This window comes from Rhinopithecus bieti, unplaced genomic scaffold (genome assembly GCF_001698545.2).
Source record: "Rhinopithecus bieti isolate Rb0 unplaced genomic scaffold, ASM169854v2 scaffold_9696, whole genome shotgun sequence".
Classification (NCBI taxonomy): Eukaryota; Metazoa; Chordata; class Mammalia; order Primates; family Cercopithecidae; genus Rhinopithecus; species Rhinopithecus bieti.
The window spans coordinates 714,332-738,019 of record NW_016806217.1 but is presented as its reverse complement, the minus strand read 5'-3'; the positions used below and the strand labels follow the sequence as shown (position 1 = coordinate 738,019).

Here is a 23,688-nt window from a genome sequence, read left to right as displayed (position 1 = left end):
CTGGAATAGAACTACATTTTGCAAAGTGATCAAGTAGGACTCACTTTCACCAAAAACCATCAGGGATAAGGAGGCAGGTCACACCCCACACTGAAGGTGGATGCAAAGGTCACTGTACAAAGTTCTAAACTACAACTGAGAAGATGTCTGATATTAACAAATGAAGCCACTCTTTCCCTTTAAAATATCTAAAATATATTTTTGTGCTGACTGAATTGGGTTTTCCTTATTCTTCTTCATTTTAAAATCAGCTGAATAGGAAGTTCAACCTAAGCAAAGTTTACTTTTAAAAGAACAAGCCCTTTTAGAAAAGGTATAATTTTCATTATAGTTGGGTATTTCTCAATAGGAAAATGAAAACTTTAGCACATATTTGAAATTAAGAAATTCACTTAGTCTTAAGGTCACATTACTTACTATCTTGTTTTCTATTTTGGATTTTTTCAGAAAGTGGCTACAATTGTCACTATAAAGATGTGCCTAAAAAAAATAATCAGTAAAGCAGGTAAGTGCATAACAGGTTGGTTTGCAAATGTTGTCCTTATGTACTTAATAAGACCCTGTCTATTTCCTGACTACTTTTCAATCCATTAATTAGTGATTTTGTAGTTTCTTTGTAGGTCATAATAACAGGCAGTAATTGGAGACTGGATGAATGAAAACTTATGCAAATTATACATCCCAACCAGTCACAAAGACAGACTGGAGACGTCAAGTCCAAAATTTGTTAATGTCCTCAGCCACAGACATAGTTATTCTTTCTCCACATGTTATCTATATTTTGATTTTCTGTTGAGTAGATTATGGAAATACTGCCAGATGGCTGGCTTCATTTATTGAAGTGATCTTTGTCTGCCAGTTGAGTCTGTACTTATCTCAATGGTGTAAGTCAGGTTTCACCCATGAAGACTCCCTTTTTCATCACTTGGGACAGACTGGGGTCCCGGTTTCTGCTGATTCTCTGGTGTATTTTCTATCTGGCTTTTTATATCACTTGCTGGGCTCTGCAGGTGCTGCTATCAAGGCCTCTTCACTCTGACACTCTATTGTGTTTATCTGTTTACACATTTTCTAGCAAAAATGTGAGCCATTGGAGGGCAGAAGCTATCATATTTGCATTATATCCACAGTGTTCATCGCAGGGCTTAATATATGGATCAGGGGATTCAAACTGGTTGCCAGGCTTTTGGCCACCTGTATTATTTGGCCAGCACAGGGTTAACAATAAGTAAATTCGAAGGTCTTTAGGTGGGCCTACCCTCTGCTATTTGCCACAGTCTCTATCTTCTTATATGTGACCACAGTCAATCTCTATTTCACCAGTCTCGCCCATGTAGGCACCCTAGTTTGTGGTCCTGGTCATAGATGATGAATACATGCTAATTATGTGAATGAATATATCAATGAATGTACTTCTTATTTTGCATGGAGAATTGATTGTTTTCTAAATATTCTTGTCCTAAAAATTCCCCTAGTTTCATCTCCCATTTTGGAAACTAAAGGTAGAAAAACAGATAACTGTAATATGCAATGTACAAATAAGCATTTCTGAATACTTGCCTGAGGTGGGCCACTCTGTACATTCTAGTGGCTCAATTAAAGAGGAAAACAAATTCAGCTGTGTTATTTGCAGAATGCATGGGATGCAAACAAACCATTTGCTGTGGAAAAGCTCAAGGTTTTTGTATCTGAGATGAGTGGTAACTTCTACCTTGGATCATCTCAAAACAGGCAGTGTAATTTTAAAAAACAATGACCCTGACCAACATTCCAAATGCATGGTCAACAACATATTTCCCAAGTTTGATGATTAAGATACCCCCCTCCCCACTATTGCCAATGACAACACACTAGAGAACAATTCAATAAAAGTGAATTGGAGCCACAGAAATTCTGTACAGTATGAACCCCTCCCCTGGCCTGGGGGGAGGTTTAAGCAATTAACTGAATGAAATTCAAATTGTCAGACAAAAATGTTGGTACTGAGGTAGTAATCTTAGGCAAAGTTAACCTTCATCTGAAGAATGAAATTTGGTTCTGCTTTACCTGTCTGATGAATGGCAGACTAAGCCTCTTAAGAGTTAACTCCAAGCCTCTAATAATTTTAACTTTTCAGAAGCAACCACTACCAGATGTTCACTTTGACCAAAAAAAACTCACCCAGTAAAAGTATAACATCCACAAAAGTCTATCTTTACTACCCACAGGTAGTAATGTTCACAAATATTTCCAGCTAATCAGCTTGTGTTAAATACATGTTTAGGTATTTGAAAGAACTTGATACATAAAATCATCATTAAGACAATTCAATGCTGATGTTGGTTTCCAAAGAGATTTTATAACAAGTCTTTCTGAATAATTAGAGAATAAGACTTATTTTCTGTTAGGGCCATTCTTTTGTTCAAGAAAGTGAAGCCTACAGGAAAAACTCATAGCTAGTAAATGGCAGAGCTAGGTCTGGACTGAGTCACTAAATTTGGTCTCTCCACACCTGCCTATAAAAAGGGGATAACATGACAATTATACCAAAGGAAAAATACATATAATAATATGTACATATATTATTGAGCACATAATGAGTACATATAATAATAAAGACTATTTACACTAACAATAAAAGAAATACCATTTCTCAACGCCACGTAACAGGGTGTATGTACTTCCTCAAAGCACACACTAAAATAAACATTTGTTACTTGGACAATAGACTAAATTTTGCTTTAACCATTATATATGCGTTTTAACCCCTGGTAGATCTAGATTGACATGTTTATGTCTCAGTCATTTTTCTACTTCTGCTCTTATTGACCCAGAAATGACAAGAAGCACCAGTGAAGGAAAATGTGAGGGAAGCTAGGTGTCAAGCCCTTACATTACCTTACAAAGAGAAAGAAAGCTTTCTCTTTGACATCAAGGGACTTGTTCCAGCAAGATTAGCCCTGTGTCCTCCAGTTGGAACCAGATTGTGTTGACTGCATGGCCAACTCTGAGAGGATGGCCCAAGGAGGCTCCCACTGAGCAGAGAAGATATGGAACTCTAGATCCTATGCATTTACAGACAGGGTCTTGTCTTCTTTAGAAAAGACTGCTTTAACCCTCATTGTCAGAGATTCTAGTTGGCTACGGCAATTTTCACTTGTTCCATTTGAAATACTCTGGCTCATTCAAAAAGGCACAGGGACATTGCTAGATAACGGCACTAATTGTTATCCAGATTTTGTATGCATTTAACAGTGCTTCTGCATGTACCACAGGTAATATAGCTGTGATAGCCAAGGAGTACACTGGGCCTTCAGAAGACACATTTTCCATTTACAATTTAAAAGAAGAGGTGCCAATAGTAGATTGTCATGCAACCAAGCATACATTGTCTAAGATATAAAAGCAATTGTATCTAAAAGTGGGAAATCTCCACCTCAATTATCACATTAACAATAGAGGCATTTCTTCAGAGGCCAAAGATCTGGTTGTTCCTGAGAGAGAAAGCTGCCTATGACACGTGCAGGAGATTTTATTTTATTTTATTTTTTAAGTATAATTATGACATCACTGACCAGTGCCCATAATGTAAGACCTGGTTCAAAATCTGTTTAGAGAAATTTAATATAACAAAAGTGTGTTAAAAATTTTATCAGCTACGAGTCCAGTTGCCATTCTAAATGCTGCTGTGGTCATGTAGTAAAGTTAAATTGGTATAAGCAACAATATTATTCCCTGGATGGGGCATTTCCTGGGTGGAACATAGAAAAGGAGACAGGTAATATGTTGGAACAATTAAAAACAAAAAAACCAGGAAGCTGGGCAGATGAGTGTATTGTGGTGGGAAGGGGAAGCTGTGACCTTAGATTTCTGTATCTTTAGTTGTTTCACTTTCTATACCATTTAATGATTGAAAAATGCGGTTGGACTGCCGGAACCACAGAACAGGAACTCCACTGGGGCAGGAGTTAAAGGCAAAAGCTTTTGTGTGGGTTCACTTACTATTTTAATTCATTTGTATTTTTAGTCAGCTTTAAAGATATGGTTGCTTCTTCTACCTACTGCTCTTTCTCTTCTTCCTTTTATGCTGTTTTACCCTTACCTCTCTGTGCTCTCTGGTAGGAGATGTAACCTTCCGCACAGTGGGAAAAGCCAATTTTGCCATAGGCCTCAGCTTGCTCTGACTCGGCTGCTAACTTGACTCATAGCTTCAGGCAGGTTATTTCATGGTTCTGATGCTTATTTTCCTCATCTTGAATCAGCGATTTTATTAACTGTCTCCCGGTTTGTGAAAATTCAATATGATCACGTGTTACATGCCAATCACAGAAACTGGTGTGAAGTTGTGTTCCTCAGTGGTAGCTATTGTTGTAAGTAGGAATTGCATGATGATGGCAGCTGTTTTCTATCATGTCCTCATGTTTTCTCAATTTGTATCCCTCTTTCTCCCATTTCCTACCTTAGCATTGTTATTAGCTAACTTTTATTAAGTGGTTATCATGGCCCAGGACACTGTAATGAGGACTTTATGTGAATTCCTAATTAATTTCTCAGAAAGTATGAGATAGCTATTATTTTAAGCTATTTCATAGCTTAAATAACCAGTTTGTTGAAGTCGAAATTTAGAGAGGTTAAGTGAACTCGTTCATTTACACAATTAGTTGCCCAGGTAGAATTTGATTTGAGGTCTGACTCCAAAACCGGAGCTCTTAATCACCAATTACACCAACTAAACGCTTCGTTTCACAGCCCGCCTATTCCCAAAGGTCCCATTCCCGTTTTAAGGTTATTTTCTGTAACTCTCTTATATTTAATTTCAAAAATACTATTTCCCAGGAGATGAGTCCCTGATCTCCCTGAAGGCATGGATCATACCATACATTTCTTTTCCTAATCCACCCAAATTCCTGCAGCGCACAGACTTAGGCTCATTAATAGACGGGAAAAGAAACTGACCAGGCAGTGAAACCGAGCAATAAGACAATTACAGCAGGAAAGCGGGGTAAAAAAAAAAAAAAAAAGTAGAAAAAGAAAGTAAGGGAAAGGGGGAACAAATGGCAAATATTCACTGAGTGCCAACAATCGCATGGGAGGGTCTTTAGGGTTCTCTGTTGAGTACTCGGGACGGCTAACTGAGCAGTACGCCGGCCTTATCTCATAGACAAGGCACCAAGGCTCAGGAAACAGTTCTGTGGATCTGGGCGGGCACCTTCCACCCACAGTCGCGCACACGTGGCATAGGTTTAATAGGCTGTCTGCCTCGGGCACCTCTTCCCAGGGTCAGGGCGTTACAAAGGGAGGCTGCTCTCTTCCCATGAATCTATTAGGGACCTATAGCAGCGAAGAGAACCCTTCTATCAGCGAAGACGGCTTATTAAGACTTTACGAGTTTGCAAGCCATCCTCGTCCTATTTCCTCACTTTCGACTTTTTGGACACACCTTCCTTTTCCTGTGAGCCAACCCAGACGAATGAGTTACAAGTAATCGCCTTCTCGACGCCCAGCCAGTGCCCAGCACCAAGCACAGCGCCTCCTTGCAACACCCGACTGAGCTCTGGGCGGCAGCGCGGGCGCTTGGGTCGGAGGCTGCTCTAAGGTGACGCGCGGCCGCCTCCTCCCCTTTAAGGCGGGGCTCGCAAGGGCCGGGGGAGGGGGGCCAAGGAAGTCCGGGGGCCCTCGGTGATTCCCCCGCCCCCGCCGCGTCAGGGTTGCTCCCTGCGCTCCCGAGTGGTGACTGCAGGTCCCGCGCAGGTGAGGGGCGCGCGCCGGCCCAGCTTTGCAGCCCCCGAACGCAGCCTCGCACAGGTGAGGGCGGTGCCGGGTTCACCTGGCAGCGCGCGTGGGCTGGGCAGCAGGGTCGCTGCCTGCTCTTTCCTGGGGTGGGCGTCTTCTCTCAACCAAAGCTGGGAGTTGGGGACCTGGAAGGTCCAGGATGAGGATTCAGTGGAGTACTACGCCGGAGCTGCTTGTGGTTCAGAGATCAGAAAGGTGTCCTGAGGACTGGAGGTAGAAATCCAGGCGTGGCGTACTGGAAGGCGCACTAGGGGAGGGCAGCCTGCCCCAGGATTTCTTTGCACTTTAAAGGCCACACATTCAGTCTCCCCAGGGCGCTACGGAGTTAGTCACCGCCGCGTTCAGGGCTCCTTCCACAGAGGTCAGTTCCTCAGCTGGGTGGGCTTTGATGCGCTCTCTTCGTAGAGACCCGGAGGTTCAACTTTAATTCTTTGCGCTGACATTTGCTGAGCGACACAAGAGCAGAAATCCTTGGGATAATTGCGTAGGTAACAGTGTCTCAATCCCACTAAAGATAAGTAAGTTAAAAATAAAGACGACGGTAATGTTGGTGGTGAACTAGAGAGGCGATTAGTTTCCGCAATTAGTTCCCCACCGCTCTGTCCATTTGTTCAGCAAATGGTTGCTGACGGCTTTTTTAAATTATTGGGTTGCCATAAAAGAGGTTTTCTGTAGTCTGAATGAACTGTGCGATGCTGACTGGGGGTTTCAGCCTCCTCTAGCGGCTTACAAGAGCTTGGTCTGGAAGGTACATGGGTGCGAACACTTAAGGTACCAAGCAGCTTCTCAGTGAACCGTGAGACGTTAGAACACCTACTTCAAGACGCACAGAATTCAGACACCACTTATTGAAGGATTTGTATGGATTATGATTTCCATTAGCATTCATTTTTTGCTTGAGTCAGTAGCATTTCAATTCAACAAATATTTGTTGTACACTTGTTAAAGGGCAGACCTCTGAGAGCCGGGCTGGTGTCTGTGGGGTAGCACAGGTGTTGATATTAATACAAAGGGGAATTTTAAGGCACTTATTCCTCACAGGTGGGTGTTTAGAAAGAGACCAATGGCGCTGCGCTTTGCCTCAGCAGCACCTGTGCAAATCGCTGGTTATAAGTATTTAAATGCAGGGAAAATGTAAATCTTTGAAGAGTATCTGTCATTAACCTGATCAGTCATTCCAAAACAATACGAATTGTCAAAGTCATGCTTCAAATAAGATTATTAGGAATTAACTCTGTGCCAAGCACCATGCTAGGCACTTTATCTTGTCTATGAAATCTACAAAGTAGATACTATTCCCCTGTGCAGATAAGGAACCGAGGCAGAGTCCAGTAATTTGTACAAGGTCAGTGGTGAATTTAGAAATTGCATGTGGCTATTTGAGTGCGGAACTCATACTTTTTCACTATTCCATGCTGTCTCTAAGATGGAGAGTGTAAATCCTGCAGATTTAATATAAGAATTCAAATATATATTCATAGATCCTATCTCCTGGGGATTAATGGAGGTAAAGTAGTCCTCAGGAATAAAGTGAGCACTGTTTTCATTGCACTTGTGTGGTTAAACTATGACCTACCTGTGACAAGTAGATGAACAGCTACCTTTAAAAGATAAAATTTATTATGTGTCTTAATGTATTTTGAAAGGCCTGATATATCCAAACAGGACCAATTAATAAAATTGCATATATAGTCCCTCTGTTACACATGGAAGGAACAGCTAATTTTCATATTATTCGTGTGCTTTACTATGGACTCCTGCAGAAGTGAGTTTCTCAGCGGGGTGGGCTTTGAAATCAATTTCAGCTTGATTTCTTCTCATAGCTGCAAGATGATTAGAGGTCTCTTGTCACTTGGAAAGAACTGTGTAAATCTGTGCTCACACACGAATATGTATTTTTCCTTAAACCTATTTCCAGAAGTGTAGAGTACTACAATGTGATGATCTGGCGAGGAATCAAGTTCCTTATTTGACTTTTGAGTAAAGGATGTACAACAACTGACAATTTCTTTAAGTGCATGTAAACCAGGAAGGTACTTTTCAAATTAAAATTATTATACTGTGGAGAATGGAAAGTGAGTGAAAAATAGGGCTCTGAATTCAAATAATATTTCTTGTCCTGGAGAGCACTTGTTTTCTTAAAACTTTTCTTGTAATTGTTGGTAATTACACACAAATGGAAGGGGTTTTGTATTTAAATTACCTTGAATTGTTGCCAGTTAACTGGTGAGAAAAGGCTTTGCCTGTGACGGGAGGATCAGGTAGAATATTTTGCCTGCATCAATCTTGGCACAGATTTTTTTTTTTTTTTTTTTCTCTATCTTCACCTGAAGGTGAAACCAGCGGGACACCTTAAACTCCTCTTTAGGAGCAGAGCCGTTAAATCCTTCCTAGGAGGTATTTATAAAAGCGTACTTGACTTGGTAAGGTGTTCTCATGGGGAGCCAGGGTGGGTGATGAAGGAGCAGAATACATAGAGGATGTGAAGCAGGGGCGGATCCAAGTTTTGTGAGGCCTGAATGGCAAACAATTTGGAGACTCTCTTTAAGAAAATTTGATGTGAAAGTGAATATGTATTTAAAATTAGAAAAAGATGATAATTTGCTGGAGATTTCTGCCGGTTTCTGTGGAGATCTTGGGCAATGTACCAGAAATGCTTACAAAAATAGGCGTGCTGATTGCAACCTGGCTTCCCCTCTCCTTGAGAACACTCAGCATCTCCCAGCAGCTTGTCACACCCACGGGGGGCCCTGGTAGTGAGAAGCCCAAAGTTGAAGCTCAAAAGTGAGAAGGAAAGTTGTGGTTAAAGGCAAAGGACTCATGCTCCATTGAGCAGAGAAGAGACTGCTGGATGGGACGGCAAAGACACTGTGGACACTCATGTCCAACGAACAATTCTGAGAGCTGGTCTCAAAGTTCTGAGAACTTTGCAGGTTGGTTTGTTTCTCAGGGATGCCTTTGGCCATTGGCTTTTCCAACTATCAGTCACCATTTATTGGGAGTTTTCTAATGTCCCAAGTCCTGAGTAAGGTGAGGTCCCGATTGTCGAGAACTCCCAGTCTCACGGAGCTGATTTCATTGATCACAGTGCTTTGGTTATAGGCTTGCATAGAGATGCCATGGGAGCCCTGGAGGGTTCCTGATGCTTGAGCTGAGTTTGGAGTTACTGCGATGGAGTCCAGGAGGGCCATTCTAAGTGAGCAGAGGGCCATTAAAAGCCCTGGTGGTGCTCGGGCACAGTGGCTCACGCCTGTAATCCCAGCACTTTGGGAGGCCGAGTTGGGTACATCACCTGAGGTCGGGAGTTCAAGACCAGCCTGGCCAACATGGCAAAACCCCGTCTCTACTAAAAATACAAAAATTAGCCCAGCATGGTGGCAATGCCTATAATCCTAGCTAATTGGGAGGCTGGGGTAGGAGAATGACTTGAACTTGGGAGGCAGAGGTTGCAGCAGTGAGCCAAGATTGCACCATTGCATTCCAGCCTGGGAGATAAGAGCAAAACTGCGTCTCAAAAATAAATAAATAAATAAATAAATAAATGAAAGCCCTGGTGGTTTAGACCCATGCATTCTCCTCCACTGATGTTCTTCTAGTCCAGCAGCGCCTATGTACTTAAGATTAACTTGTTAGAAATGCACGTTCTCAGGCACCCCCATTAGGATCTCTGCATCTAGAGCACAGTAATCTGTGTTTTAAGAAGCCCTCTGGATGATTCTGGTGCATGCTAAAATCTGAAAACCACTGGTCTTAATATTTAAGAGAACAGATAGGGCATGGAATCCCTTATGGAGATCACTGGGAGGGAATTGAAATTAATAATAGTAATATATTAGTGTTATAATATAATTTGTATTATTGTCACTAACATTTATTGAGCACTCAGGTTGTGCCAGGCATTTTGCTAAGAAATATCAACTCTTAATCTTCAGTACAAACCCTGGATAAGGCAGGGCTATGATCACCTGGATTTAAATGTGAGAAAACTGAAAGAGAGAAAAATAGGAAATTGTCCACAGTCACACAGCTGGAAAGTGGTTCAGCCAGGATTCAAGCACAAGCTGTCTGGTGTTAGAACCTTCCTTCTCTTTTGTTTTGCTTGGTAGAATTTTCATTGATGCTACTGTTGTGTGTTGGTGCTGGCTGAGAGGCATGCCTGGGATTGCTTGGGATGCACCTATTTAACAATCCTAGTCATTTGCTGACTACTGTGGTTAAGAAATTTTTCATTAGAGACAAATTTCCACACTAGGGAGGAAGAACTTTATTGTCATTTACTCCTAGTGCAGACTTTTAAAATTTCATGAGTGAATAGACATGATTCCATATAAATGATTACATTACATGGAAATACCACTTCCCATAGCGTCATTATTAAGGGCTCATGGATTTCCCAGTGGGGAGTGATGCTGGTGATTGTGGAAGGTGGCCTTGTTTCCTTGTTTAGGAATGCTGGGATTTGATCTCATTATTAGACAGAGGCTTGTCTCCTAGAGGCCAAGCACCTCCCCAGGCCACAGAGGACTTGAAGGTGATGTTGTATTTGTTCATTATGTTTTGGAAGATATTCAGAAGAGCTGTGCCTTGTTCTATTATAGTTTTTTTTTTTTTTTCCTGGTTAAAAAAAAAAAAAAAAAACAGACTGTTGCCCATGATTCTATCCTTTTTTTGTTTTTTTAATCATACAGCCCCATGGTGTCAGGCAGCATGAGTAAGAATGTACAGATACTGGCATGGATATGCGTGCGAGTGTGTAGAGTGATGGTTTACTCTTGGGTATAAACCTAAGATTGCTGTGCCTTTACTTCCCCTCTGGAAAAAAATGTTTACACAAACATTAATTTGAGTTTATGGTAGGCAGCAGAATCTAATTCTGAGAATGCCAGCTGTGTCATCTTTGCAGTCATTCATTCATGTGATCACTGGTTGCCTGCCTAGTTGTGCAAAATATTATGTTAGGCACCAGAAGAGATACAGTGTGACCAAAACAGACATGATCCACATGGACCGGAATACAAGTCCTTGTATGTAATGTTGTGGAAGAACAGAATAGATGCCCTCCCTCTGGCAGTGAGTCAGCAGGAAAGGCACTCAGAAGTTATTGTAGCTCAGGAGGGAGGTAGGTTATTGGACTTAAGGCTTTAGGGAAGTGGAGGTATGGCAGGATTTGAGAGATAACTAGGAAGATTACACACGTGACCAGGTGGAGGTGGGTGAAGAAAAAGGGAGGTGCTGGGCCTGCGGATCAGGTTTGAGCCTTGGGCTGCTGGCTTGGTGCCAATAACATAAGTCAGTATTAGAGGAGGAAAAGCCTCTTTTCAGAGAATTATGACCTTCATGGACACTGAGTCTGAAATGTCTGGATGACCCCAAGGTAGAGATTTTAGGTGGATAATTGGATAGGATAAAGGTCTGCACTCCAGGAAAGAGGTTGGCAATGTAGAGATTTGAAAGAACTGATCTTTGGATGGTAATTGAATAATTGACTAATTATCAACTGATCAAATAATGCAGTTGCTATAATAACTGAATAATTAAATCAACTGAACTCATTCTTTAGAGGGTAGAGACGAATCCTCCACTCCCTTTGGCCTTTGAGATATTTGAGAGCCATGTTTGAGAGGTGGAGGTAGAAGGAGGTCCTCAATGTGGAAAAGCAAACAAGAGCCATTGAAAGCAGTTGAGGACAGGACTAAACTCTGATTTTTTTTTTTTTTTTTAAATGATGCCCAAATTCTTATATAAGGGGTCTGGGGAGTCATGCCCTACAAACGATAAATTCTTATCAAGTGAGTTTTATTTAACCATATATATCATGACTTACTTTCCAGTTTGACTGTGGCATAACATTGCCTGACAAAGAAGAAAGTGGAAATATTTTACTGCAAAAGTATGTTTCTTTGCCATATTTTGAAATGGTCCTGCAAAGCTGTCCTTTGTGGGGGAAACATGTGCATCTATCAGAATCTCTGTTAAAGCTAGATCTTTTTCTTCCAGGCCCTCCCTATCTTGAAGAGATTAACAGTCTAGCACCTTTTAAGGTCTGAATAGGAAACATTTGTCATCTATTATCTCTAAGGGCAGCCACTCTAAGACTTCAAAAGAACCTTGGTCTCCACAGTTTTTTATCTTAACCTGAACATTTGCTTTCTATTGATCCCAGGTCTTTAGACAAACTCAACCAATTGTCAATCAGAAAATGTTTACATTTATCTATAGCCTGGAAGCCACCCCCTGCCCCACCTACTTTTAGTTCTGCCTTTTTGGACCAAACCAATGTATTTCTTAAACCTATTTCATTGATGTCTCACACCTCTCTAAAATGTGTAAAACCAAGCTGCACCCTGACCACCTTGGGCACATGTTCTCAGGACCTCCTGAGGGCTGGGTCACGGGCCATGGTCACTCATACTTGGCTTGGAATAAATCTCTTAAAATATTTTCCTCTTTTCGTTGACACAGTGGAGTGAGGAGTAAACAAGGAGGTTGTTGAAAGCTAGTGTTCAGAATTTGAGCCCATATAATTTTTATGAGGTAAAACATTTATCATATATTCTCTTGTTATTTTCTATTATAAAACACATTTTATGTATATCACATGTATCATAAATGAATCATACCATTTGTATATTGTATAGATTGGCCAGATGTTAGAGTATTTTTATATGGAATAGATAGGTTTTCTCAGGTGCTCCAAGTAGAAGGCTTTTTTAAAACTGTTAAAAGTAGCTAAGAGAGAAAAAAAAATTCTTTTATCCAAAAAGTATTCACTGAGCATGTGCTATACATGTTATGTGCTGAAATTTTGTGAATAAAACAAATAGATCCTCATCCTCTCAGAGCTTACAGTTTAGAGGGGAAGCCAGACAATTTCACAAGTGATTACAATGAAGTGTGCTGTTCATTAAAGATAAGGGACAGTGCACTATGAGAGCAGGTGGTAAAGGCCACTTCCAGAGGCAGTGCCACCTAGGCCTGGCAGGAAGGAGATGGAGAAGCACAGAGGGAGTGTTTTGAGAAATCAGTGGATGGATGCTTTTGAGGAACTGAAAGCCTACGCTAGTCTGTTTAAGCTTTGTTAATGAAAAGTTGGTAATAAGTGGGAGTATTCATGAGAGGTCTGTGAACTGATGGGGAAAACTAAAAAGAAAGTATTAAACCTATCTGTGTGATCATGCTCATGTTGTGTGAAGGGTTTTGAAGAATCCAAGATACAATGGAGTTGACAGTGCCAAAAAAAAAAAAAAAAAAAAAGAAAACCTATAAACAAAACACCCAAATTAAAAAACAAAACACCAAAATCAAAACAAAATAATGATTGTGTAATGCTTTTTTTAAGGTGGTGGTTGGGGAACTACTTTTTACATTATGAAACATGTTTGGATTTAGTCTGAGAACTTGGGTAATATGTCAAAAAAGAACATTATATTTCTTGGACTACAATAACCATTATTGCTATAATAATCTTGCTCAACATAAAAGATATATATATGCTTCCTCGGGTTACAGTCTGGAAATGACCTTTGGGATCAGCCGTTCCACCTCCAGTTGCCCCTTCATGAGTAACCTGGGGCTCAGGAGTGCTGCAGGCTCAATTATTATTTTCACTGGGTCAATTGGTGACAACATCTGTTGGGTAGAATCTGTCCTGAGTTCCTTGTCCTACAGCAACACTGCTTCACTTGAAGGTTTCTTGTTTGTTGTTGGAACAGGCCCAGTAAATAATTATCTCCATTTCCTTTAGGTCTACTAACATGAGCTCCCTCCTCTGTCTTCCTTATCTCCTCGTTGGCATGTTTATCATCTACTTTTTCTGACATTGTGCTATGTTTTGAATTCTGTGGGAGTCCTTGGCGGAAGTTGCCTTCAGCATTTTAGGCCTGTCTAAACAGGTAGAATTTATCTGACATTTCTTTCACTCCCTTAAGCCTCATGTGAGTTGGCAAGAGACATGTAGCTTTGGCAAAGAATGAGAAAGAAGGTTCTTGGGAAGTTTTCTCTGTTAATATTTGAACCAAAAGACATGGTGAGGCTTGGAAAGTATCTGATGAATTGTTTTTAAATGTCATGAACTATTTGTGTGCCCCCAAATTATGTTTGATCAGATAGGTGTGGCCCTGATCAGTAATAACAGACTGGTATTTGGTCCTTTTATTAACTACTTCCTCTCCAATTTCCTTTCCAAAGCCATGTGTCAGTTTCTAGCATTGTCACTATGAGCCCAAGATCCAGAATTATTACTTTATTATTTAGTTTTTGTGTTCAGTTGTCAGGCTGTGCCTTTTCAGTGGTAGTTTTTTTTTTTTTTGTAGAAGTTTTTGCTTTCCTAGTTTACAGGACATACAGATTTAGCTGCTGTATATTTTATTTTGTGTGCCAACTACCTGATATTTCTGAGCCTCTACTCGGTGGTAGCATTATCTTAGTCATGCTAATCCTCTTAGGAACCATACTAGGTAGAAATCATCCCCATTTTATTGAAGGCAACACTGAAACTCAGAGAAACCTAGAACTTGCACAAGGTCACCCAACTGGGTTGGACATCTGGCCTATGTCTTTTTTTGCTTTCCACCCCTGGTATTTGATTTCAAGCTAGTGCTGTTTCAACCATTTCAACCATTGCACTCTGTTTTGTATCCCAGGGAAATTATTTCACCACAAGACTTGAGGGGTTCCAAGACCCATTCCAACTAAGATTTCAGAAATTCCTCTACCTCCTGAGTTTGGAAGTAGCTGTTCTGTGCATTCCCAGGCTCAGTGCAAAGGTGAAATCCTTCATGACAGGGGAGGCTTTAAAATCACTTCCATGTAGACTTGGAATCCCGCTGAACCCTGTTGTGAAGATAAATGCAGCATGGTCTTGATGAATATGTCATTTTAGAGCAATTTCCTGCCAGATGACTGTGTATATATGAAGCTGGGTAATCTGGAAAAGTCCCTATCCTTTATCTGATCCAAGTGATACTGTAAACAGGATTGGTAGATTTGTGTAACAAAGCTAGCAATCACATCTAAATATTACTACACTTAATTCCTAAGTGTTCACGTGAGAACAACTTCATTGTGTTTTTATGTTTTTGAATGAGGTAACCTTTTAAGTATATACAGATGTTGGCATTTCAAAACCCAGAAAAATTCTTGTGGTGCTATTGATTAGATCAAGGTACTTTTTTTTGGTATGTATTTAGTAGTAGCATTAAGACACACTTATCAAATAAGATCTTTTCAGGATCCAGAGTATACAAATGTGGTGGATGTTTTGGTTATGGTGGTCTTCGAGAAGCTGGGGTTACTTCTCTGAATACTCCACTTATCCCCAGCAGAGCTTCTGAGATATCTCCTAGGGATCCTCCTTTAGTTTCACGTAGAGTCTGTGGCTTTCTAGGATGTAAGAGCAGATGCCGAGGCTGGTGTAAATGGCAGTGGAAAGTGGTGGAAGAATGTAACTAATACTCCCTGGAACACTATAATCTGATGTCCCGGGCACAGCCTCATCTGCTTTTGAGAACACTCATCACTGTTGTTTATATTCATTCCAGTAAGAAGCCATTTTACTATAGGTTATGAATGGTAATTTTGTATTTTTGTTTAAGCTATTTTCTAATGTAAATTTTGCTGACCAATTCTGGATGTCTTGTTTGTGCGATTTTGGTCGTTTCCATGGTTTGTAGTAATATCCTAAATCTGGCCAGTTGGAAAACCAGCTCTTGCCTGTCGATATTTTTTTCCTGGTGGCTGTGGGTCAGAGCTGATTGACTTAGTACTTACAAGGCATTTGTATTATTGTTGCTTTTTAAATTATGTGATTAAGCATAGGATAAAATAGTATAGAACAGTACTATGTGCTGACGTATGAATACAGATATATATATATTTTTTTCTGGAAATGAGTGCTAGAAACTTACTAGTGGTTCGTGTTTCCTTTGTGAAGATGGTCTGGTTTGAGCTAAGTCACTTTTCATCCTGTGCCTCTAGGCACAATTACAGTTTCCTAAGGCATACCCACCTTAAAAGAAAAAGGTTACCAGGTTTAATTCGGTGGTGAGATGATAGGGCTTTTTATTTTTGTCTTTAAAGTGTCATTTAAAAAATTATCCTTGGACCTGAGAATATTAAACAGACTTTGAATTTGTTTAATATTTTTTAAAAGTCTGGTGTTTATTATTACATTTTATTAGTTTGAGATCGGGAGAATTAGCACTACTGTGTATGGTTGTTGAAATGATTAAGGAAAGAAAAGGTTCCAAGTTATTCTCTCCATTCAACAAGACTTCCTGTAGGCCACTTCTGAGGAGGTAGGTGCAGAGTGGAACCACTTAAAAAATTTCCACTCCAGTGAGCAAGTTATGAAGGCCTACCCTATGGCTCTCTCAAACCACCTTGCTACCGGGGAAAGTCTGGGTTTTGAATTCAGACAAACCCCAGCTCAAGTATTAGTTCTGCCATATATTAGCTGTAGGACTTTGACATCTCTGGAACTCAGTTTTCTCATTTGTAAAATGGAGATGAAAATACTTTGAGATGCCTGTGGATAGTAATAATACATGCAGACTGCCTTGCACATAATAGATACTTCATAAATTTCTATTATTCAAGGGAAAGAGGGAGTCTGGATTCTTCGTAATAAGCAAACCTACAGCGGTTTCGGTAAGTGCGTGCCTACGATGTTATGGCAGCTTTCTCAGAGATCAGACATCTGTGCACTGCTGAGGATTTTTCTACATTGCCTTCTAACCAGGATAAGGATGAGAAAGGATGGTAGGACCTGATACTAAATTACAGTATTAAAAGAAAAAAACAGGCACATTTTGGGCCAGTAACAATTTTAAAATCTAGTCTATTTACCCAGCTTGAGGCTGTTATTTTAGAGATGAGACAATAGACACTGAAAGATTTTTTTAAACTTTAGATTTTATTTTCATTTTAAAGATGTTTTTCCCTTTTGCATTTTTAACTAAGTTTTGAGGTCAGAAAGTGAGTATTGGACATGCACATATCGTATTGCCAGTGCTGGGTTTAGTGGTTTCTTGGTAATTACCGTATAATTTCATGAAAGCCTGGCCACTTCTGGGGTTAGCTGGCAGTGTTTCCTATATATAGAGACAAAAGAGTACCTTTGAAAGCTTTGGAAGGTGAAACCCAGTCAATGGCTTCATTGGAGCACATACCTACATTTCTGATTGCTACCCCCCCCCCACAGCCAAAATACTGATTTGCTATGATTTCATGTTTAAACGGGACAATAGAGAAAATGGAAATGTTTTCTAGTTTCAAAAACTTGTCTCCTTGGAGTGTCAAGCTTCATCTTCATGAAAAGATTGTTAGTGGTAACCTCTTGGGAGCAGAGAGGATTTTTTTTAAAGGCAGATAAGGTCTGTGTAGGCTGAGAGTGGGGAGGAAAAATGTGATGTGAGTCTGGAAGAATGGGAAGGACTGGCTATCAAAGGCTTGGGGAGAGGCTGTCAGTCTTATCTCTGTTCCCCTCACCTTGCGTAACCTCTTGGAACTTTGCTGAAGGACCCTTTGCAACACTACACATATTAGGAATGGACGCTGAAACAGTCACCTAGAGGAAATGAGGTGTCAGAGACTGAAGGACAGGTGGCTTAGAGGTCAAGCAGGTGGAGCTGAGCCGATGGGCCTGGATCTCAGCTGTACTATGTAGTAACTGTGTGTCACTGGGAAAGTTACTTAAGCTTTCTGTGCCTCAGTTTATTTGTCAGTGAAATAAGGCTTTTAATAGTACCTACCTTATAGAGTTACGAGGATTATAAGATAGTATTTCTAAAGTGCTTAGTACCTGTCACCTGAGGCACCATGACCTCTCCTTAAGGAGTAGCTGCAGTGGCTGCTGCTCTTATTGTTTGGTAATATTGATGGTGGAGGGACTCATTTAACTTTAATGCCCTATAATGTGTCATGTTTGCCTCCCTTAATAGAACCTAATAATTACTTCATATTTAAAAACTCATTTGTAGTATTTTAGCTCAGTGGGAAGATTGATTTGGATGTTTTTAATCATTCTAAGCCTTTGTTCTAGCTGAGGCTCTATGAAATGGGTTGCAGAATCCACAGACTGAGAAATGATAGAAAACCAGGGAAAGTTCATTTGGGAATTATCAATTTAAGCTGTTACATGATAATGTCCACTTCATCGCACTGACGCTGGCATTGATGGAATCCGAGTGGTGGAGAAAAATCGATACAACCTTTTTAAAAGATGATGGTTTTAATATTGATAAGTGTTCTTTACCTTTTCATTTGAGAGATGCTGCTATAATGGAATGCCTTATAAATACTAATGAGTGCTGACTGCCGTCTTTGATAGTGAGTAACCCCTTTGAGTATTTTGAGACAGACTCCCATGATCTGGGCAAATGTCACGTTAATGCGTCCCACACAGGTTGAGAAATATATTCATTAAATCATGTTTCACATGAGTGTAGGAAGAGTTTATTAATTTATATTTAAAAACCTTTGTAGATTCACAGGCCAAAAAAGGGCTTAGGAGGTGTGTGTGTGTGCATGAGTGCACGTGATTCCTTTTAATTCATCTGCAGCAGTTTTTTCTCCTTTGATTGAAACATTTGGATCAGTTCAGAGGGCATTGGATGCACATCAGTCAGCTTCTCATGAGTGCTTCCTGGGTGCCTCACCTGCTGCCCTTTCTTAGTCCCAACATGCTGGGGGATTCCAGCTATCTGCAGGATCCTCAGGATTGAAAAGGATCTCTGCCTATTGAGATCCAAATGTTAATGGAAAGAGGGGACAGAGGGCTGGGCTTTAGACTTCTGCCACCATGCCCAGTTCTAGGATCCTTCAATTCTTGATTGATAGTGTCTGAGATCACTTATGTGGGCCTTACTCTGTTGTGGAGTTCAGGGGCTTCATTGTCAACCTGTTGATGGTGAATTTGTAAAGATGTTAAGAGGCATGGGTCATTCCATTATGAAATGATTGGGAAAAACCAGATGGGATGTCCAAGCAGATAAAACAGGTGCATCCTCACCATAGTTTACTCCCCGACCTCCAATCAGTAAGACTGATGGTCATTACTAATTTAATGCCTCTGTAAAAAGCTGCCCTGTACGTTATCATAGAGCAATAAATATGTATTAAACAACATGTTTTTCCAAAAAGCTTAACAGTCATGAGGCTCTTTAGGTTGATGAACTAGTCTCTAGACAGGCTTGGATTTCTAGTAAATATTCAGTCATGATATTAATTAAACGAATCTTCTTCTGAATTCATTCGTTTATTCCGTCAAAACTTACCTGCAATGTGCCAGGTATTGATGTGGACTAAGCAGATCCAGTCTCTTCCCCTCAGGGCACTTACAGTATTGCAGGATGGTACTGAGGAGTAGATTAGGAGATTAAGTAAATAAACTAACATGATAATGTTGGACCCTTAGGGTCATCAAGAATGTGAGGTGTGATGAGATTATGACATGGAGGTGCTGCTTCACACTAGAAGGTCAGGATTAGAGTTAGGCTTGGGGTAGAACTTGTTAAGGAGGTGATTCCTGATGTGGGACCTGAAAGAGCCAGGTTTTTGATCTGTGCAAAGGTCAACATTATACAAGTAATAACAGCCTTGAATAAGGAAACAAAATCCCTACACTTCCACCCCAAGTGTTCGATGCACCCATTTTCTCCTTATGCTAGGTCTCTAGCATTATACTTCACACAGGCATTACCCTTCCACCAAGTAGAACTGAACCTTCTCGGAATAACAGGCCTCTACCAGGCAAGGACTTGACTGTGGCTCAGTAGAGCCTACCTTTCTTCACACAAACCAAGTTGGCCGAACTTTGCTCCTAATGAGAGCTCGTGTGTCTACTTTCCAATTACATTGGCCGGTTAGGTAAGCCTAGAGCTGTGGCCAGGCTTGCTTTAACTTTCTTTTCATGCCTAAAATATGCTATTTCGTTTGTTGCTTTTAGCTCTCTGTAAATGCCACACAGTCCTGTCATTCTCAGGCTGTCAAGATTCTGCCCGCTTGTGTCAAGATACTTACTGGAAATTAGAGCTTCCTCTACTTTTAGTCTGAATCTTTTTGACACTGGATTTTTATATGATTTATGAAATTTGAATTGTTTGGTGATCAATGAGCCGAAATAGACAGTGAGGCTTTGCAAAGGTGCAAGTGTCTTAATCAAGAACCCTCCCTGCTGGGTCCGTGGAAACTTACCCAGTGGTGTAAACCCTGCTGTGGTAGCTTACACAGGTTCTCTGTGCTTCTTGTTGATTAACTCAGTATAGAACAGTATGCTTTGGGTCCTGAGAGTCGGAAGGAATGGTAATACAGAATTATACCTTTATAGAAAAGCAGAAATTTACTAAATTAAATGTTAAACTCGAGCTTAGATGCTCTTCAAGCACTTGTGTTGTGCAGATAGATGCCTATACTGATTGTTCTCTCTCTGGAGCTTCTCTTCTGTGCAGAGATGATAAACATGATAATATTTTACTGCACATAAGTAGGAGTTAGCAACCTAGGAATAAACACATTAAATAGATACCTGTCTTGATTTCCTGTAATATGCCTGTACTGTGTGAAGTGGTTTCCTTTATTTTGCAGAGCACTGTGTTATTTAGAATATTCTAAAGGTATATGTGGACTTTTCTATATTGGCTGTTGAATAAGAACTTATTAGCTGTGCTATATCTTGAGTTACCAAGGCCTCTTGAATTGTCTTAAAGAAAGTTGTAGGATATTTCTGGTCCTTCCGTAGGATCTATGTTTCTGATATTTGTGCTGAGATGGAGATGGTAATACCGGCCTAGAACCATTGCTTCCCTTTCCAAAGCCCAAGGCCAATGTTCAAGTGGATGACATCACATTTTCCACTGAGTCTCAGAATCTTTTTTTCTTTTTGAGACGGAGTCTTGCTCTGTTGCCCAGGCTGGAGTGCAGTGGCGCTATCTTGGCTCACCGCAACCTCCGCCTCCCGGGTTCACGCCATTCTCCAGCCTCCGCCTCCTGAGTAGCTGGGACTACAGGCGCCCACCACCACGCCTGGCTAATTTTTTTGTATTTTTAGTAGAGACGGGGTTTCACCGTGTTAGCCAGGATGGTCTCAATCTCTTGACCTCGTGATCCACCCGCCTCGGCCTCCCAAAGTGCTGTGATTATAGGCGTGAGCCACTGCGCCCAGCCAAAATCTTTTTTTTAATAATAGCTCTTCAGGTAGCTGTCATGAGTTGATATGAGCTGGTCACCAGAAATCTAGTTGTCGTCCAAGAATGTTTTTGATTAAACTTTTTCTTTCTGTTGTCTGAAAGCACATACACAAAATATCACTGCAAACATTACTTTTATTTTTACATTCACTTATTACAAAACATTATGTCAATAGTAGAAGGAATAAAAAATTAAAAAAAACAAAAACAAATATTATCTGCCTTGGGAAAATATCAGGCATCAGTATTTTTTTCATGTGTTTGTTTTTCCAATGTAAGTCATACTTGTACATCACTTCACAGAGCCATAAACATAGTTTTGATAGAATTTTGTAGTTTGTGTTTTTCCCTTAAAATTATACCATGAATTATTTTCCAGATGACTACATAGCATTGGAGAATTAATTTTTAATGGCTGCATGGATGAAAATAAGTGACTCATATTTCTGTTCCTGATGTATGTGTGTATCTAAAAATGCATCACTTAATATGCATTCCGTGCTAAATTCCTTAGGCTTGTAGAACGTTTATAGTTTGTAGTAACTCAGCTGTCACCTTGTGCAAACTGTGCAAGACGTTCTATCCTTCTCCTGTGCTGATGGAGTAATTTAAAATTTCATTTCATGAGCACATATTGGGAATTACTGTAGAAGCCTATGAACCCTGTATTTTTCTATGGATTTTCTCTAATATACTCTAAATCTAAAAACACATTAAGGCAAAGCACCTGGCTCCTCAAAGAGCTAACACCATGAAATTACCTAGAAAACAAAATTTAGCTAAGTGAATTTATACCTTACTACAGGGACTGAGAGTTATCTATTTTTTTTTCTATTAGCTGAACAACAGTCTTTATCTCTGTTATATGAAATGACATGAGCTGTGCAAGGTGAAATCATGCAGAGAACAATCGTAACGTTAAGAGAAATGTGGCCTGAAATAATACATTTTGATTTTCATGCTACTTATAGAGTTCAGTATGATGGAGCTAGCAAAATTGACAGCAGAGCCCAACAATTTTAGTACAGAAATTATCTGCTCTGGGAAAAAGCTGTCTTCATTGTATTATGAAATGTGAATTGGTGTTGAGTATTTATAGAGTGAGAGGCAGCAGAAAATGTACTCATAGTCAAGTTTAAGAAAATGTCTTATCTAAATGAGAAGCAATACATTGATATTTATACTGATGTAAGTAGCATGACTATGGTCATGCTGGTATCTAAGATAATTAGATAATATTGGCCTTTGGTTGACTTCATGACTTCTGTTTGATTGGCAGTATATAAAATATAGTAATTTCACATAAATATTTGGGCTGAGAGCATCTTTTGAAAGATCTGAGTGTGAGGTGAGTCAGGCTGCATTACTGCAGAGTTGCCCATAGCCACAGTGAAGATAGCACCCATGGTCACCTGGGACTTTGACCCTGGCAAATAAATACATCTTTTTCCTTTACCAAATTCATCTCCTAAAATGTGTCAGTTTCTAGATCTGTACATTCATTCCAACTTGGCTTAAAATTAATTTTGTCATTTTTGTTTTCTTAATCCTAAAATACACATAACCTAATATGCATTTATCTGTTTTTTTTTTTGAGACGGAGATTTGCTCTTGTTGCCCAGGCTAGAGTGCAATGGAGTGATCTCAGCTCACTGCAACCTCTGCCTCCTGGGTTCAAGCATTTCTCCTGCTTCAGCCCCCCAAGTAGCTGGGATTACAGGCATGCGCCACCACTCCTGGCTAATTTTCTGTATTTTTAGTAGAGATGGGGGTTTCTCCAGGTTAGGCTGGTCTTGAACTCCTGACCTCAGGTGATCCACCCACCTCAGTCTCCCAAAGTGCTGGGATTACAAGTGTGAGCCACCGCACCCAGCTGCAATTATCATTTTTAAGTATACTATTCAGTGACGTTATGTTTATATTGTTGCACAATTGTCACCTCCATCCATCTCCTGAACTCTTCGTTTTGTGTAACTGAAACTGTGTCCATTAAACACTGTCTCATTGTCCTCTCCCTCTGCCCCTGACAGCCATCATTCTACTTTCTGTCTCCACGAATTTGACTACTCTAAGTATCTCCCATAAGTGGGCTCCTATAGTATTTGTCCATTTGTGACTGGCTTAGCATAATGTCCTCAAGGTTCATCCATGTTGTAGCAGTTGTCAGAATTTCCTTCTTCTTAAAGGCTGAATAATAATATGTTGTATGTATGTATCGCATTTTGTTCATTTGTAGACACTGCCTATTGCAGATAGTGCTGCTAGGAACATTGGTGTACAATTGTTTAAGTCCATGCTTTCATTTCTTTTGGGCATATACCCAGAAGTGGAGTTGCTGGATTATGTGATAATTCTATGGCTATTTTCTCGAAGAACTGCTACATCATTTTTCCACAGCAGCTGTACGATTTTACATTTCCACCAACAGTGCACTAGGGTTCCAATCTCTAGAGTCTTGCTAACACTTGCCATTCTCTGTTTTGTTGTTGTTGTTGATAGCCCTTCTAGTGAGTTTAAAGTGTGTCTCATGATTTCCATGTATGTTTCCCTGATAATTAGTGATATTGAGTATAACGTTTTTACAGAGCTTACTACAGTTGTAAGACATGACCTTTTGAATTGTCATTGTAAGAAAATTACCTGGCAGATCAAAAGATCTGGATTCTAGTCATGTCTCCATCTCTAGTTAGCCATTTGACCTTCAATTCTGTTTGACAACAGTTAATTAGGC

At 40.2% G+C, this 23,688-nt stretch overlaps 1 protein-coding gene across 1 annotated transcript in view; it reads left to right on the top strand.

The window, feature by feature from the left end:
* Positions 1–5,662: 5,662 nt before the first annotated feature.
* The window catches only part of MCTP2 (multiple C2 and transmembrane domain containing 2), a 267,240-nt gene continuing 249,214 nt past the window's right edge, over positions 5,663–23,688 (top strand). Inside the window, exon 1 of the mRNA XM_017875234.1 lies at positions 5,663–5,784. The gene's annotated coding sequence lies outside the window, so the exon portion shown is untranslated. The remainder of the gene's footprint in view (positions 5,785–23,688) is intronic.